General features: G+C 36.4%; 2 protein-coding genes across 3 annotated transcripts in view; one reads left to right on the forward strand and one right to left on the reverse strand.

The window, feature by feature from the left end:
• Positions 1 to 11516, reverse strand: part of LOC134219340 (synaptic vesicular amine transporter-like) — a 142280-nt gene extending 130764 nt beyond the window's left edge. For both annotated transcript variants that reach the window (XM_062698061.1, XM_062698060.1), the window contains exon 1: positions 11149 to 11516. The gene's annotated coding sequence lies outside the window, so the exon portion shown is untranslated. The remainder of the gene's footprint in view (positions 1 to 11148) is intronic.
• The window catches only part of LOC134221994 (uncharacterized), a 130594-nt gene that overhangs the window by 13984 nt on the left and 96321 nt on the right, over positions 1 to 20289 (forward strand). The window lies entirely within an intron of this gene.

Raw genomic sequence — 20289 nt, forward strand, 5'->3', positions numbered from 1 at the left:
TCTCGGCTACCTGATGATGGCGTTGGTTTGTGTCGAAGTGCTATGAGATTCGTGCAATCGACGTTTGAATCTCTGTTTACAAAAGCAGATAAGCCGTTTTGAAAATTTTGTCTTGAAGTGCCTAAATAGAGAGTAAGATTTTTTTTTGTAAAAACTGGCCATAACTCCGAAGCCCATAGTCTGATTGGGCCGGTTTTTATACGAAACAATGGGACAAGATTTAGATAGAAAGGATAAGTGAGTGTCAGTCAGCGAGTGAGAGAGATCATTTCGCGCACACACAGACATCACTTCAATTCGTCGAGCTGAGTCTATCGGTATATAACACTATGGGTCTACGGGGGTCCTATAAAAAGTTCGTTTTTGGAGCGAACATATAGCCTTTAAAGTATACTTCGTATACGAGAACGGCAAAAAGAATTTTAGTCATAACTTCTAAGCCCATAGTCTGATCAGGTCAATTTTCAATAAATAATGGGACAGGACTCTGCGTCGAATGTAACTTGTTTGCGAGCAAATCGGTTAAAGATAAGTGCCTAAAAAATGAGCTAGACTTTTTAACGTGCTTTAATATGAAAAAAAGTATTTTGTCCATAACTTCTAAGCCCATAGTCCGATCGGATCAATTTTCAATAGGAAACAATGGGACAGGATTCTGTGTCGAATGCAACTTGTTGCGAGCAAATCGGTTAAGGATAAGTGCCTGAAAAATGAGCTAGACTTTTTGCGCACACACACACATACACACACACATACACACACAGACATCACTCCAATTCGTCAAGCTGAGTTGATCGGTATATAACACTATGGGTCTCCGGGCCTCCTATAAAAAGTTCGTTTTTGGAGCGAACATATAGCCTTTACGTATACTTTGTATACGAGAAAGGCAAAAAGTATTTTGGCCATAACTTCTAAGCCCATAGTTCGATCGGGTCAATTTTCAATAGGAAACAATGGGACGATTTTGCGTCGAATGCAACTTGTTGCGAGCAAATCGGTTGAGAATAAGTGCCCAAAACGTGAGCTAGACTTTTTAATGTTCTTTTTATGAAAAAAAGTATTTTGGCCATAACTTCTAAGCCTATAGTTCGATTGAGTCAATTTTTAATAGGAAACAATGCGACAGGATTCTGCGTCGAATGCAACTTGTTGCGAGCATATCGGTTGAGAATAAGTGCCCAAAAAGTGAGCTAGACTTTTTAATGTGCTTTTTTATGAAAAAAAAAGTATTTTGGCCATAACTTCTAAGCCCATAGTTTGATCGGGTCATTTTTCAATAGGAAACAATAGGACAGGATTTTGCGTCGAATGCAATTTGTTGCGAGCAAATCGGTTGAGAATAAGTGCCCAAAAAGTGAGCTAGACTTTTTAATGTGCTTTTTTATGAAAAAAAGTATTTTGGCCATAACTTCTAAGCCCATAGTTCGATCGAGTCAATTTTTAATAGGAAACAATGGGACAGGATTTTGCATCGAATGCAACTTGTTGCGAGTAAATCGGTTGAGAATAAGTGCCCGAAAATTGAGCTAGATTTTTTAATGTGCTTTTTTATGAAAAAAAAAGTATTTTGGCCATAACTTCTAAGCCCATAGTTCGATCGGGTCAATTATCAATAGGAAACAATGGGACAGGATTCTTCATCGAATGCAACTTGTTGCGAACAAATCAGATGAGGATAAGGGCGCAAAAAGTGAGCTAGACTTTTTAATGTGCTTTTTTATGAAAAAAAGTATTTTGGCCATAACTTCTAAGCCCATAGTTCGATCGAGTCAATTTTCAATAGGAAACAATGGGACAGGATTCTGCGTCGAATGCAACTTGTTGCGAGCAAATCGGTTGAGGATAAGTGCCCAAAAAGTGAGCTAGACTTTTTGCGCACACACACACATACACCCACACATACACACACACATACACACACATACACACACACAGACATCACTCCAATTCGTCAAGCTGAGTTGATCGGTATATAACACTATGGGTCTCCGGGTCTCCTATAAAAAGTTCGTTTTTGGAGCGAACATATAGCCTTTACGTATACTTTGTATACGAGAAAGGCAAAAAAAAATTGGCCATAACTTCTAAGCCCATAGTCCGATCGGGTCAATTTTCAATAAGAAACAATGGGACAGGATTCTGCGTCGAATGCAAATCGGTTGAGCATAAGTGCCCAAAAAGTGAGCTAGACTTTTAAATGTGGTTTTATATGAAAACAAAACAATAATTTGGCCATAACTTCTAAGCCCATAGTCATATCCAGTCAATTTTCAATAGGAAACAATGGGACAGGATTCTGCGTCGAATGCAACTTGTTGCGAGCAAATTGAGAATAAGTGCCCAAAAAGTGAGCTAGACTTTATAATGTGCTTTTATATGAAAAATTTTTTTTGGCCATAACTTCTAAGCCCATAGTCCGATCGGGTCAATTTTCAATAGGAAACAATGAGACAGGATTCTGCATCGAATGCAACTTGTTGCGACTGAATCTTTTGAGAATAAGTACCCAAAAAGTGAGCTAGACTTTTTAATGTGCTTTTTTATGAAAAAAAAATCTGTTGGCCATAACTTCTAAGCCCATATTCCAATCGGGTCAGTTTTCAATAGGAAACAATGTGACAGGATTCTGCGTCGAATGCAACTTGTTGCGAGCATATCGATTGAGAATAAGTGCCCAAAAAGTGAGCTAGACTTTTTAATGTGCTTTTTTATGAAAAAAAGTATTTTGGCCATAACTTCTAAGCCCATAGTTCGATCGGGTCAGTTTTCAATAGGAAACAATGGGCCAGGATTCTGCGTCGAATGCAACTTGTTGCGAGCAAATCGGTTGAGGTTAAGTGCCCGAAAAATGAGTGACATTTTTTGAGTAGTTTTGCGCACACACACACATACACACACACACACAGACATCACCTCAATTCGTCGAACAGAGTCGATTGGTATATAACACTATGGGTCTCCGGGCCTTCTATAAAAAGTTTGTTTTTGGAGCGATCATATAGCCTTTACGTATACTTAGTATACGAGAAAGGCAAAAAGTATTTTGTCCATCACTTCCTATCCAATAGTCCGATCTGGCCAATTTTCAATAGGAAACAATAAGACACGATTCTGCGTCGAATGCGAGTAAATCGGTTGAAGATAAGTGCCCGAAAAATGAGTGACACTTTTTTACGTGATTATTCCGTAAAAAAAGTATTTTGGCCATAACTTCCGATCCCATAGTCCGATCTAACCAATTTTCAATAGGAGATAATGGGACACGATTCTGCGTCGAATGCAACTTGTTGCGACCAACTTGAGAATAAGTGCCCGAAAAATGAATGACACTTTTTTACGCAATTGTTCAGTAAAAAAAAAGTATTTTGGCCATAACTTACGATCCCATAGTCCGATCTGGCCAATTTTCAATAGGAAACAATGAGACACTTTTCTGCGTCGAATGCAACTTGTTGCGAGTAAATCGGTTGAGGATAAGTGCCCGAAAAATGAGTGACACTTTTTTACGCGATTATTCCGTAAAAAAAGTATTTTGGCCATAACTTCCGATCCCATAGTCCGATCTAACCAATTTTCAATAGGAGATAATGGGACACGATTCTGCGTCGAATGCAACTTGTTGCGACCAACTTGAGAATAAGTGCCGGAAAAATGAATGACACTTTTTTGCGCAATTATTCAGTAAAAAAAAGTATTTTGGCCATAACTTCCGATCCCATAGTCCGATCTGACCAATTTTCAATAGGAAACAATGAGACACTTTTCTGCGTCGAATGCAACTTGTTGCGAGTAAATCTGTTAAGGATAAGTGCCCGAAAAATGAGTGACACTTTTTCACGCGATTATTCCGTAAAAAAAGTATTTTGGCCATAACTTTCGATCCCATAGTCCGGTCTGGCCAATTTTCAATAGGAAACAATGAGAAACTGAGTGAAAAATGAGTGACATTTTTTTTTGGGTTGGTGCGCACAGACACACACACACACACACACACACATACACACAGACATCACCTCAATTCGTCGAGCTGAGTCGATCGGTATATAACACTATGGGTCTCCGGGCCTTCTATAAAAAGTTTGTTTTTGGAGCGATCATATAGCCTTTACGTATACTTAGTATACGAGAAAGGCAAAACAAGAATCTCGAGAATTCTAAAGATTTATTTTTTGAAAATCCAAAGAATTTTTGAAGATAATCCATAGACTCTTCCGTGGAAATTCAATATAATGCCTCGAATAAAAAAATACTTTTTTTTTAAATGTGGTAGAATTCACAAAGAGCGTATAAAAGTATTCCGAAAAATTTGTATTTCAAAATTCCAAATTTGAAAAAAAAAACAAAAACAAAAAATCAGCGGAAATATCAAAGCGTTTCATGTGGCATTGGCTGTTTAATATCTTTCGGAAATTCAGAAGAGTTTTTATTGAAAAATGTAGAAGTCTTCTTCTTATATGGCTCCACATTCCAACTGCTTTTCAACTTAGTATATTCTATTGGCATTTCCTTAGTTATAAATTGAAAGCTTTTACATGGCAGCCATTGCACGTGTATATATCTTGTGTAGCTAGTGCGATGGATGCACTATACCTAGGATGTCAAGAATGTTTCCCACCCGAACACATCCTAGACAGGAACGAGAATCGAACTCGTCATCTCCGGGTTGGCAACCCTACGCCTTTGCTCGCAAAGCTAACTGGAGACTGAACATTTTGAAGTGCACTCCTTAAAATGTTCGAAAAACTTCTTTTGGAAATAAAGAAGAATTTCTGGTGAAGATTCGAAAGAACTTGTCGCAGAAAATGTCATTAGAATGTAAAAAATATATATGAAAATTTGAATATTTTTTCCACCGAAAATTATATGTATTTCCCAAGGGACTGTTTTGAATTTTCAGACAGAATTCACATTGATTTTTTTTTCGGAGTTTTAAGGAAATTTTTTCGCAATTTATACTGGAGATGTTTTGTTTTTTTTTTTTCAATAACAATTTGTAGCAAAATTCCCAAGCAAAATTTTTCAGAGAGAATTGTTCAAAAATCATTCTGAATGCCAGCACTTTATCAGGATTATATGAAGTAATGTCAAAGTTTTTACAGGAAATTTCTTTACTGGATTTTTCCTGAATATCCATAAGAAATTATTTTGAAGTTTTTTTCTTGGATTATTGTAAAAACATGGATATTTTTCAAATTTGTAGCTGCAGTCCGCTGATGCAAAAGTGTCGGCGGCGTGATGCCAAAAACCATCTGCGGAATTTGTTTACATTTTCCCATTTTTCCTTTTCAAATTTTTGTTGTGGAAATTGAGACTGAATCGCAACTTGTTTTTTCGTTTATTTTTTTTATGAAAAAACGATCTACAATCTAAGATGGTCAAATAGCGCAGATATGCATCGGCGTTACGACCGACGCTGCGTTACCGGTTTTTCTCGATGCACACCTCCCAAGTAACAAAATTAATTTTATGATGCACTTGATGCACACTTCTAGACTTGTGCCTTAAAACCACATTTAAAACCAATTCTTCTACAATCTTGCTCCAAGACAGCCATAAAACCACTATAAGACGAAAAAGTCCCACTCTTGAGAAGGTGTTCAAGACCATTTTCCAAGGTTCGCTTAAAACTTGTTAGTTTTATCAAAGTGAGCTTATGATGGCATGAAAGATAAGCATAAAACCCTGTTATGATTACTGAGGAATTTGACAGCATGTATTTTCGTTATCTAGATCCACTGATGTTTATACTTGTTTATATTTAGCTTTGACTGAACCAAATCGAACAGTATCTCATAATGATGAAAATGATGATGGATACATTGAAAAATTGAAACTTAATTGCATTGTGATCGTGTAATTCCACATGCCACAACCACTTTGTCGAAGCTTTTCTGAATAAATGTAACAAATAATGAATGCCCCTTATTTATATTGCAAGATATAGTATTATTTTGAAAAACTATTTCTATTCAAAAAAATGTACACACCCAAAAAAATAATTTTTGCTCTACATTTTATTTCGCAGATGTAGCAATATTTGTTTTAGGCCCCAATCTGTGAAAGGACTCATGCATTTAAAATGAAATCAAATAGTTTTCAGCGTTCATATAGAAATGACTTCCATCAAAAAATTTGACGCAGACGATAATCCGCCATGATTTCAATAGTTTTATCGAAAACCATCATAGGATTGGATTAAACCCACTTTATCTCATACAAAACCTGTTAGCTTTATGCAAGAGCATGATAAATTGAACTAGATTTATCGCAATCTTGACGAAGCTTAGTTTGTCCTGAATAAAACTAACTAGTACTGGTCAAAACTAAGAAGTTTTATTGAAGAGCGTTATAAGTTTGGTGCTTTCATTATAATATGTTGTTTACATACCCATTGAAAACAAATTTGGAAAGAGTTTGCCGTTAAATATTTACTAAACTGAATACTTGCACAAAATGTTGAATTAAAATAAAACTCAATATGGATACTGCTCCTAGGGTTCATAATATCTATCTACATCAATAACAATAGAAAACAAAGAATTGGAGCCCAAATTGTTTTGTTTTCCATGTTTGTGATGTGTTTTAGTAGTGGGCACGCATGATTGCAATAAAAAAATGGCGCAGATTAAGCCGAAATCATCCATTTTGCGAATATTGTCATATAACAACATGCAATTCAACTTGAAAAAGAAATGCGTATAACTTATTTGTTAACCTTTAGTTAAACATCTATAGGGTTATTTTCAATCAAAAAGTAAATTGTTAATACTATTTATTAAAAATAACCCTGCTTCGAAATACGAGTAGATTTGATAATTTGATAATAATTTTTGGTTGCGATTTTGCAACAATATGTTAAAGATTTCAAAAATCTATCTAACAAATACTAAACTTGTCAGTATTTGTTACGTAGCTCAACCGCAACCGTCCGTTGAAAACTGGAGAAATTTGCCTGTGTGTTGTATGGTTATGAATGCCCAAAAATTGAGAAAATGTATTTTGAGGAAAATTGATCGCTCATATGATAAATGGGAGGATATGAACTCTGCCTGGTATCACATCAAGACAGCTGATGATAAATTTGATCCGATAGAAAGAAAACTGCAGCTGATGATCCGATAGAGAGAAAACTCCGATAGAAAAAAAAACAGATGCTTGCGCAAATGGAGTTTCCATATATGGGATAAATTTACATTATTGTTGCCTTTGATCCACTGGTTTTAATTTATACACTTATTTGCGTCCAATTTGACATTATGTTTTGTTTGTAGAATACATCAACTACAACAAGAGCAATTTCTCCCAACCAGAACCACTTAGTTTTAAGGAAGTTTTATAATGGCATTATCAAGATCGTTCTTTCTATATGAAGAGTACCATAAAACTTTCACAAAACTATTTGGTTTCAATTGGGATAAAGTGCTCTTGCTGGATAATTTACCAAAATAAACAGCTTAAGATGGACCTGGAGCATATCATAAAACTATTATAAGGTAATTTAGCGTTGAGGTAACTTGGACTAGACGAAAACTATGATAAAACTCTACAGTTTGTGCGAAGCCTTGATAAAACTGCAATAAAACTTGAATAAATCCAAATAGAATTCAAAATGTTACTTGGGCTGCATCTTTTCAACGCTGAGTTGAAAAACGCTACGTGGGCATCGGCCCTAAGATGCGCTTTGCGTTTAATGATTAAATCATTAAATTTTAATGATTTGTATTTTTTACACCGCTATTGTTATCCACCAAAAATTTTTTGTGTAAAAAAACCACGTGGTTTGAGAGCAACAACCCCCCTTCCCCCATGTGGCTTATCGTGGTTATTTTCCAAACCCCCCCTCCCCCCATATATGACCACGTGGTTTCTGGACGGCCCCTTACTAAAATTCCTTGGGAACCTATTCCGTTGAGCCAATGATATTATTCAACAAAAGATACTCGAGCTTCTTATTTGAAACTTTCTAGCAGACATATTGTCACTATGAATGGGGTTCCAATTAATTGGTCTAGCGAAGCTAAATATTTAGGATTTCTGCTGGATCAAAAATTAACTTTTAAAAGTCACATTGGAGGCTCTCAAGCCAAATGTAACAAATATATTAAGTGTATATATCCACGTATAAACAGAAAATCAAAATTTTGTCTTAAGAACAAACTTTTGATTGACAAACAAATTTTTAGACCAGCCATGTTGTATGCTGTGCCAATATGGACTAGTTGCTGCAATATGTACCAGAAAGAAGACACTCCACAGGATTCAAAATAAAATTTTGAAAATGATTCTGAAGTTACCTCCGTGTTATAGAACAGGGTTTGCAGATATCGCTCTCAATAGATAACGAACAACGATAAAAGAGAAGCAAAAACTGTTCTGAATCATAACAAGCCATGATATCAAATTTATCAAAGTTGTATACAAGTGCGAAAATATAGAATCGGATAGGACCCCACAGAAAAATGGTGATTCTCGCTTTGTTTTCGCTCATTTCGTGTTCTGCACAGCTGTGTAGAACAAGTTTAAATGCATCATCATAGCCAGTGCTCCCCGCATTTGGAGCTTTCTAAAAGAAATTTATCATGGGGTATAGCCTCCCGAATCAGTTCTCTATCATGACAACTTGCGAAAAAGTTTCTCGCGGGATGCTTCATATCGTATATGTATACAGAGATGATAAGTGAGAGACTTGCTCATACTCTTTAGGACTCAATCCCTGGTATAGTACCAATGAACTTCATAGAATTTCTAATATTGAAACATTGCAACAAATGTCCAACAAAATAATTTCCAATTTTAGTCAAAAATCGTTGCAATCTTCTATTGCAACGATTAGCTCCTTGTAACCTTAGTATAAATTAGGTTAAGTTTAGTTTAAGTTGAAAACATTGTAATACCTACATAGTTCAATTCAACCAGAGGAAAAATCCTAACTGCCAGAGGCAATTGAAATAATTTATAATAACTACAAATGTAACATAGCAAATAAGGATGATAGTGTAAAGGAAACACGGAACACCTAGTCTAAGAGATGAATGCATGTATTAGATAATTAGCAAATAAAATTAGTAAAAAACATTTTATTCCGTATTCGCAGGGGTGTGCGAGTTTGATGTCCTAATACTATCCATCAAATGTCCACGATAAATCACATTGGGGGAGGAGAATGTTGAAAATTTTCAAAAACATAACCACATGGCTCCTGGATGGCCCCCTAAGGAGTTTAATTGAGGTTATTCGTAAATCAAGATTATCACCAAGATTTTTCCCGAAATGCTGAGTAGACACATTCACGTGGTCTATAACGAACCAAGATCTACCAATCCGAGCCCTGGGCTCATCCCTTTTTCGAGCTAGGGCAAACTTTTCTGGTAATTCAAGAGTTCATCGTATTTGGTCCACTGCCAGTATCATTTTCTGTATACAGTCAAACCTTCATGAGTCCATATTGAAAGGACCAACGACTTGTGGAAATATCGAGATGTGGAATAGGAAATCTTCGGAAAGCTGTTTATAGGGACCATTACAGTAACCCAGATTTTTTTAAATATGGCTTGCTTCCATAAGAAGATATCGAGTTATAGAACATTGACTCATGGAGGTTTGGCTGTAAAACATAATCAACTTTATACTTTACACATAGGGGAAAGCACCTCGAAATGTCCTCTATTTTAGGATATAATGACTGTTGTAAAATATGTTGGGATAGGGATCTAAGCCCAATCTAATGCTTCATGAAATTTATCAATAATGGTAGATCAGGAATGCATATACATATTTTTTACAGATACAATTTATTGTTTGAAACGGTTTTGTACGTTGTGTTCTGAAAACGGGTAAAGCGCTTTTTCAGACAAAAAGGGGGTTTCAGCTAAAAATACTAGCTTATTCGGTTTAATTCGTTAAATTGTTGAGATTGGGTGTGATCTGAAAGCACAAGGATGTGGCTAGGGTTTCAATGCATAGCCAAATAATAGTACTGCTGCTTTGATTTTCATAGAAGAGGATTCAAATCTGAATAATAAGTGGGACAAAGAATATAAATAGCGGGGCATTGTCATTACATTGTTTTTCCGACGATTATGAGAAAAACAGAGATTTTGGCCATGGAAACACGGTGGCACATAAGAATCATATCAATTAATATGAATAAATATAGATTATCAAACTATTAGCAAAAGAGTTACGATTAGGAGTATCTCAGTCTAAATCGGTCAAAAAGATTAGTTTTGTTTTGCCTGACGTTTCGGCCTGTATATTTGCCATTTTCAAGGGTGAAACTGTCTATCGTTTTCCGTTACTTGAATTAGTCGTTCTTCATAAAGGCAAATAAAGTGACAGAAAACGATAGACAGTTTCACCCTTGACTTAATTAGGCAGTTCTAACTCTTTCGTAAAACTCTAAGATGAATTATCTAATTTATGAGAAATTTCAAATAATACCTAAATTGCTTATATGCTCAATAAATAAATCCATTTCAAATCAATGAGTTTTGCTGTAATAGCACTGAGCAGTATCAACAACGCAAAAAACGGCGGCTATTTCCACTATTACGAAAATGCAATATGAGCCTTTCGAACAGAACAAGCACATTATTTGTTTTTGAATTTTTCATCCATATTACAACTTTTGTACACCTATCCCCTTCTGAAAAAAAAAATCAAATCTGTCTGCAACAAAACTCATATCACTCGCCGAAAGCTTTTTGTAAACAGTAAGTTATATCCACACGTGATTACATATTTTCTGCAACATTTGCACGCGCCTCTGAGTACCGAATTCAAAGGGAATAATACGTGCATGCTGGCGGGAAGACTATTTCACCCGCGTTTCATGGTATATTTACCAAACATACCATGAAACGAGAACCCAGAGAGTCGTATTAATCATTCACAACTGGATGTACTCGAATGCACGTAATACATGAAGTGTCCTCTCTATTAGACCGACGGGACTCTCGAAATCGTTTATCAATTTTATTGTGCTTCCACTTGGTACAATCGGCTTATAGAATTTCACAGCTCAGTGCACACACATGTTTCCACGTATCGTTCGATGCAATGGTTACACTACATTCTAACGGCACTAGCATTTTGTTTTTTTTTTATTCACATTAACAATCCGTCACTGACTGCCAAACAGCTCACCTTCTCAGAACGCCTTCAATGAATCAAGACACAACCATTTACTTCCACTTCTACGCCAGCACTAATTTCACCAACAGGCTGCGGCTACCGAAGGAAAATCGCTTGGCCACTCAAAGACGACACTCCAGAATCCCGTGTAGCACTGCTTCGTACTTCAAGCCGCACTCTACCCTCGGCCGCTAACACCGCCAATCACCAAACGCGCACACTATCACCCACTCCCGCAAAGTCCTCAAACACAGCGCACAGGGTCCGAAATGTCCTCTTCCAGATCCCAGTTGCTGGTACTGCTGGAGAGCCCGCTGCCAAAATACAGCCTTCGACGACGAGATCTGGTCTCGCACTGAAACAGCCTCCGGAAAACTGTTGCCTGCGATGCCAACGGGATAACCAAGTGAAATTCATCCCACACCGAGCAGCGAATACAGCCATCTCGCTTACATTCGCTTTTCCGCCCACCCGATTCGTGCCCGAAAAATAACGAACTGCGGGAGGAAAACATGGGATAACTTTTTCACCATAGGTAACAGCAGTGCTAGGTAAGGTAAGGGTGTTGTGAGTTCATTTTGAAATTTCATTCACGTAATCTAGTTCAATAACACTATTTGGGGTAAATGTACCCGGTTTGGACATGTTAATTTGATTATTCGAAACTCGAGATTAATCTATATTTTATTAATTCAAAATTGTGTAGATTATTATGTTATGGATTCTTTAATGGATGCATCCAAAATGGGTGACATGGCCTCATCCTGCATTATCAACATAACGTTCCATAACATGTATACTTTTATGTAAACCTATACAATAATTAAAGCAAGGATGTTATCGATCATTTAGTAATTTGCGTTCGATCATTTAGTAGTTTGTCAATAACTTATTCCAGAAGCTGATCTTCAAAATGTGTTGTATGGTGGACTTCTAGTACGAAGGTTTTTGTACAACTCTGCCTAATGATTCGTTGTTAAAATTCAACTAATAACGGAGTTGTAACGCTAATTGCAGTAACTTAAACTAAATTATTGGAATTTTGTTATCATTTAGTCTAAGTTACTTTAACTATGGCTATAACTTCGTTACTAGTGGAATTAAAAAAACGAACCATAAGGCAGAGTTGCAGAAAAACCTTCGCACTAGAATTCCACCATACAACACATTTTCAAATTCAGCTTTTGGAATGAGTTATTGAAAAACTACTAAATGATCGAACACGAATTACTAAATTATCGATAACATCCTTGAATTAAAGCTAGTCAATATTTTTTTCATCACATTATCTGAAATCAAAAGTTGTGGTTTCTGGTATTTTTTCACTAGTGTACTACACGAGGAGAGTAATTGTTCCTGAAAATGCAAAAAAACAAGCTCATATGTAGAGGATAAAGACATTCCTGCGTTCCATTTAATCGCAACAAATATGGCGAGGTCTCACCAAATTGTTTTCCATTAATAATTATGTGAGCTGAGCATAATTATTATCATGACTCTTGATTATTGGGTGAGAAATCAATGTACGCACACTGCCTTATTGTTATTGATATAGAAACAGATACCATAATTTTTGTGAACTTTTCAAATTTCGATAGTTTGTATATTTTAGAAGTAACTCAATAATCATAAACCGTCTAAGACGAATTAAGTACTGTCCATTTAATTCCACCAGTTAATTTTCGTTATCTTTGCAGATACGTATTTCGACCACAACTGTGTGGTCGTCTTCAGTGTCTCGTACTTGACAACAGATGGCTATGTTTATGTCTAAACATTAATTGATACATTTTCGACTGAAAAAAACATCAAAAACCGACTAGTTTCCTAAATGCGCGGTCGTCGTCCATTGTCCTATTCTATAGCAGTTTTTGACAAACGTTTGTTGCGAGTTGAGTTTGTCCAATTTACAAAAGGGGAAAATGGTAGTTTTACATTCGATCGTATTTTGGATCGTGTGTCTTTAATTAACTACCAAAAACTATGCAACATTTTACAAAAAAATACTAAATAAATCAAGGAAAAATAATGGTAAAAACTGTACTGTAAATATTAAGGACAAACGTAAAATTGCGAAAATGTAAATTGTGTAAAAACAGAATCCTGTGTATTTAACTGCATTATTAACTTCATTTCTCCCTTATTGTTTATTCAAATAATTTACAATTACACATGACAATAGCTGGTCAGAATACCTGTCAAACTGATGCAGTGCTGCTAGTTTATCTATTTTAAAATTTCGAAAAATCGAGAATTCTTACCTCTTGCGCGCTCTTGCCCCACTCTACTCCAAACTAAAGTGATCAGACGTCCCGGACAACGTCCCGCATTTCATGATAAATCCATAAAGTCTGGTATATCTATGGATTCCGTGGGAAATTGTATGTCTTGAAAATCTATAATAGATACAAATAATCAGAAGAAAAAGAGGAACCTGAGCAGTCTAGAGCAGCGGTTCTCAACCTGAGGTACATGTACCTCTGGGGATACCTTTGCTGGTCTCTGGGGGTACCTGAGACAAAAATGCGTAATGGCGGATGTTTTATTATATAATTGCAAAAATACTCACTTTAGGATAGATTATGAAATTTTAAACGACTTAATACAGTTTATTTCGTTTCTATGACGTTACTAGCATAGAGAACAGTTTTTTTTGTGTTGAGCAAATGTGTTTTCCTGAATAAAGATCACAGTTCTTATTAGATTAGGGATTTGATGAAATTTTACAATCGCTGTTCAAAGCCCAAGTTAAAAATCTATTACGCCCATTTTGAAAAATTTCATCAATTGATATACTGCGCATGATTTCATAGTTGACGTAACAACCAGCATCATCGATGTTGAGAAAACGCATTTTTATCAATTTTACCCGAATCATCATATCAATCAACAAAATACATGAACTAATCTGTCTAAATGGACAATATTAGTAGTTATTTTAAGGCCGCGGGGAATTAATTAATATTCCTTTAATTGAAGTGGTCAAAATATGCATACGACAGTTTATGCGATCAAACAAACGTTTTGTGAAATGTTTGTTCCCATAACATGGCGTAAAAACCAGGCTACTACGTGTGGTTATATAGCGCTAAAGAATAATTCTAGTTAGTTCCAACGATTTATTGATTTAAGAAGGGAAATCTTTTGGAAAGTTCGAGTTTCCGGTAAAGGTTTTTCGGATAGCTCTTTCCGTGAAAATTAAAATTATGAGGTAAAGATAAAATTATGAGTGAAAGAGTTCGTGTTGCAAAGAATTTAATCAGTACCGAACGGGGATTTTTGCACATTACAGCATTAGAATGGTTCTGTAACAAGCAGGCATTGCAAGTTATCCCATCATTCGATCTTCGGAGCAAAGATACTGATGATATGCTGGGATATCGATCTTAGTTATCTATTTGCTCAGTAAACAAAGCGCAATGTTTGCCATGGAGATTTTTTTTTTCACTGCTTTTGTTGTAGCAACGCCCTCGCAACGTGAACAAACCCCGAATCGCACACGCTATCAGGATCATCATCAAATGCTCTAATGATAATATCTTTCCAGAGTGCTCTTTGATTAGAGATAATATCTTTGCACCAGCAAAGATGATATCCTGTGCTCAGATGATATTGCAATGCCTGGTAACAAGTGTGCAAGCAGTAACCGTTTTCATGTATTTACCAAAGCCCTCGTTCCAACCAAATTTTAAGCAAAAATGGTTCCAATCCCTATTTTCAAATACCCGAGTAGACGAGGATTAGAAGTAAATCAATCGTGATTAGATTGCAAAATGAGATATGGGCCTGATTCATATGTAGGATATAAAAGCACAAAATATCAGACGACGATATCCAAATTCGCTCTGAAACTTCATGAGGTTATCATTTAATGGTATTTGGAAGAAGTGATTAATATCTCGAGCTATTAGTTTGTTTTCATCCATAACACATCTTGATATTTAAATAACACGTCGGTGCATTTTTTGTTGATATTTTTGCCTGCTCTTTTGAATCTTACATCAAAGTCCATATCATGTTGTATAATTCAGTTCTGGCCGGGTAAGGCAATGAAAAACATGAATAAGAATTGTATTACAATTGTAAAAACTAAAATAACTGCCGTGGAATATATTAGGATCCTTCCCGGTAAATGTGCTCGAAATATACATACCAATATTATTAAGCTGAGGTACAAATAAAAAGCCATTTAACACGCACTAATTCTTATGTGTTAAGTCCTCAGTGGCAGACCTCTCCTGTCACGCAAAAAATGAAGCTAGATTTTGGTTCATCATTGCGTTACATAATTAATAGATTTTCATTCTTCTTCTAGGGTATCTGTTCCCATATTAATAACAGCCCGTATATTAATCTCAACCGTCGATAAACCAAATAAAAAATCAATCTGATTACAATTTCTCACATCGTATGTACACAATAATGAATAGACCACCTTCTCCAATGTTTGGAATATTTTTTTAAATTTTATTTGACTAATGCTTTAGTTCACAAGACTCAAGTTATTAAAAACAAAATTATAAAACACATTCATTTTCATTTTCCTACCTCTGAACTGTTGATTTGATGCACTGCTCGATTGCTACTAGCAGATTCATCTCATTTCACGACGTTGTTTTCCACTCAATTTCAAGCTAAAACAAATGTATCCTTTCAAAATACACTTCACAACACATAGAGCACATCACATTTTCACTATAAATATGATCATATTTGAAAAACTAACGCGATTTCCTATAGTTTGATAGGTTTATTTCGAACAACGTCTAAATTATTCTTGTCCGTATTCCAAACTATTTACATGGCCTGCAGCATCTGCAAGGGTTGCCGACCTAGATTTTTATTTCAAAAATGCTTGAATGAACTTTCATTGTGAAATTCAACTCTTATGTTTGTAAAACAAGGTATATCGAAGAGATAAGCTATGACAAACATAAAATTTAACAGATAAGTTGGAAAACTACAACAAAAACTGAAATTTTGTAATTTTATTTCAACTCAAATACAAAACATTGAAGAATTCGGCATCACTGCAATCCTATCGTTACGTATACACACAAGTAATAGTGTGCGTATTTTATGTTGGAAACAGTATTATTGATATACGTACAGGCATAGGATTAACTGTTTTTGATGGTTGGGGCCCACCCATAAAGTACGCCCCGCTCCGGGGGGGGGGGGGGGGTTCCGAACAGCGTGACGACTCATACAAAAATTTTAGAGGTTTAATACAAAAAGTGTGACAAAGGGGGGAGGGGGGTCGAAAATTGCCAATTTTTGCGTGACGTACTTTATGGATGGCCCCTTATTGAAATAGGTACATGGCGGTGATGATGTTTTTTAGCTAAATACTTCTATAATGTGATAATAATTTCATTTTTGAAGTTACCAAATTGTTTTCAATTAAAAATGACGTTAGCCGAGCATAATTATTCTTATGTTACTTGATTATTGGGTGAGGAATAAATGCATTTCATATGCGCATTGGCTTATTGTTATTGATATAGGAACAGATACCCTATATTATACTTCCTTTTGAATGATCGCGTTTGTCTTAAATCAAAACTTTTGGCGACAATATTTAGCAAACAAACATTATTTTATTGATTCAAAAGAATGTAAACGTTTATCTCCAGAGCTACACCTCGATGGATGAAAGCTTATTTTGTCGGATTATACCGTGGATTTCACAAGAAATGCAGAAGGAAGTTTGGCAGAAGGAAGGTCGTGCGATATGTGCCATCACAAATATTGCCCTCCGCTCGCTTTCAAATCGACTTCTATAAAAACATTCTTCATGCCTGCCGTATCCTAACGTAACTATCAACTCTATACTTTCGCCTCTAACTCTATCATGAACATGTACGTCTAAGTTTGGAAGTTGATATTAGCATTTCCATATCATTGTAAGAAATGCTTGCTTCAGCAGGAACTTGCATATTAATTTTTGATTACAAAATCAGTTACGCCCAAATCATAAAGTAGTCCTGAAATACGACAAAGTAAAACGAAAACCTATGTAGTGCTTAATTAGTGGTTTGTGAATGTCGAAAAAATATGAGACAGGTTTTCGCTCCATATTGCAGCAGGTAATGGCTCCTCAACTCGACTATATCACGAGATAAAGACAGTATTTCAGAACAGTATGCTTATGTATTTGGGCCTTATCCTTCAAGCCAGACTCCTCTTTCAGGCGAAGGGCTGGTAGTTGTTGGATAAAATACTGTATATTGCTCGAAAACACCAATCTTTACCAATCTATAGTTGTATCAACACTTGTATGCTTGATTTGCAATTCTAAAAAACTTCAGAGCTAGAATCCTATCTCAGGCGAAGGTCTAGTGCATCCGAAGGGAAATACAAGAAAGGCATAGAAGTGGAGCCCACAAGAAGATTTCTTTCAGCAAGTAACAACTCGACTGATGGAAACACACTAAATTTCATACGGGAGCTTGGCAGAAGGAAGGTCGTGCGATATGTGCCATCACAAATATTGCCCTCCGCTCGCTTTCAAATCGACTTCTATAAAAACATTCTTCATGCCTGCCGTATCCTAACGGAACTATCAATTCTATACTTTCGCCTCTAATGCTATCATGAACATGTACGTCCAAGTTTGGAAGATGATATTAGCATTTCCATATCACACTAAATTTATTTTTCAACAATTCAGCTTATATATCTAAAAACTTATCTCTAATTTTTACCTACATCAGAATTTTATCCTTTTCTTATCTCGTAAGTATACTGCCTGTTAATGATCCTTTTGCTTGAATATACATACGCATTAATTTTCCTTTACCCTATTCTTCTCTGTCGACTCATAAAATAACGTCTCGCCTGTAGATAAACATGCATCGTTCATGTCTGCGTCTGTTCGCTGCGTTCGCATCGATTCTCTTTTGGGCTGAGGTAGCAACAGATGGGAATGAGTCCAGGCAAATTTGTTATTAATCAGAACTATGATAATATCGCGTGATAACAGCCATAACTCAAATGTTTCCGAACAAAACATGAATATTTTTTCATGGAGCATATGTATAACCGTACGAATCCATATCCGCAAAAAAGTGTGTTTTGGTCATTTTGGCTTATACGTCAACTATGTGATCATGGGCAGTATAGTGATAATTGGTTTTCAAACACAACATAAAATGTTGACGAAATGTTAATTTCTATTTCGTAATTGGCCAGAGCTAGTTCTATGAAGCTTGAGACAGGTTTTTAACATGCACCACATCCTTATAGGCAAAATGAACTGGAACTATCGACGAGGTTGCTTGTGACAAACTCGGCGTCCATTTTGTCATATCATTAGAGAGGAGTGCAGCGCGAGTTTTCCTTAAAATTGAAACGACATATTTGACAGTTTTCAAAAAGTCCACAATAGCCCCAGAGTTCATAGAGGCCGTAAACTAATTACGTACAGGCCTGTCCAACCTTTTCAAGCCCCGGGTCAATTTTCAGAATCATCACTTGCTGGCGTACCAGAAAATATTCGGCTTTTTTATATTTTCAAAATAACGAATGTTTTCTTTTCTTCATTTCTCCAGAATGGCTAAAAATTCTTTAGAAAAAAAATATATAATTTTAGGGCGTACAAAATTAATATTTTTTGTTTAATTTCGTTTTCTTTCTACGCAGTAGATCTTTTAGTTAAAAGTTTAATGTGAAACATGGAATTGTTCCCTACTCTCCAATACTCGACGCATATTGATTTACAGGATTCCAAGTCTTTTACAGCTTTTATTCTTCAAAAGAGCTGTTCACAGTGCTTCTGAAGAGAGAAAATCTTAGGAGAAATGTTTCTTTCTGAAGTTTAGGTTTAAATTCGTTTTTACATTGGAGGATAATAATCTTCATTTGAAATATTTCAGGTACATTGTTCATAACAGTAAACGGTGTTGAGAAATAAAAGTTGTGTTACTGTGTTCTCAAAAATTAGCGAATAGGCTTGAAAACTCCAGTAAACTGTTTTCAACAAGATGAGGGAAATGTACCAGTTTTCAGTAACCTCTTGTGCCAAAGTGTTAATGTTGGAAAACAAAAGTTCGACGTGTAGATCCTTGCCTTGCACCTTTATATTCAAGTAATCAAGATGTTTGGTGATATCTACTAGAAAAGCTATCCATTCACATATTCAGGATCATTCAGCTATTGATTTTCCTTTATCTGGTTTTCTGCGATTTCCTTTCGAAGGGAATAAAATCGTCCAAACATTGTACCACGGCTAAGTCTACGAACTTCCCGCTAATACTTCTTCTTTTTATTGGCATTACATCCCTTACTGGGACATTACCGCCTCGCAGCTTAGTGTTCATTCAGCACTTCCACAGTTATTAGCTACGAGGCCAAGTTACCATTTTTGCATTCGTATATCATGAAGCCAACACGATGATACTTTTATGCCCAGGGAAGTCGAGACAATTTCCAATCCGAAAATTATGTAGACCGGCACCGGGGATCGAACCCAGCCACCCTCAGCATGGTCTTGCTTTGTAGCAGCGCATCTTACCAGGCTAAGGAGGACCCCCGCTAATACAGCAAATCTAAGTATTCTGCTTCCATGTCAGTCAACATCATTTGGAATTGGTGGTGGTTGAGAAAGTTGACCTGACCATGCTTCCTACAAATCCAATTCGAGACATCCGGAATCAGTCTGTGGGTCCAACGACCTTTGACTGCGGTGTCCCATGCTCGTTGCCATTTGAGCAACGAGTCTGCTCTCTTGACACGTCGCACCGAGTCCCTTTCGTTAAAGCACTCCACATCTTTCTCTTGGAGTATGTCAATCGGCATCATCCCAGCTATAACGCACACCGCTTCAAATGATATGGTACGTTATGCGCTCGTATGCGGATAATAGACAATGCTACATCCGCTATCAACCTACGCACTTGACTATGCACCGCCGATCTGTTGGACATCATTCGTGATAAAGCCAATGATGCCCGTTGGTATGCATAATCGACTTGGCTCGTGAAATTGGGCTTATCGTCGCTCATCACACCCAGATGCATGATTGACCTCACGAATTTGACTGTGCAGGTCCCTACTCTTATCCTCGATTGCTGCAACCCATGGCGATTACGCACTACAACAACCTCGGTCTTGTGATGTGCAAGGGATAACCTCATCGAGTTGAGCCATTCC

Source organism: Armigeres subalbatus, chromosome 3, assembly GCF_024139115.2.
Source record: "Armigeres subalbatus isolate Guangzhou_Male chromosome 3, GZ_Asu_2, whole genome shotgun sequence".
Classification (NCBI taxonomy): Eukaryota; Metazoa; Arthropoda; class Insecta; order Diptera; family Culicidae; genus Armigeres; species Armigeres subalbatus.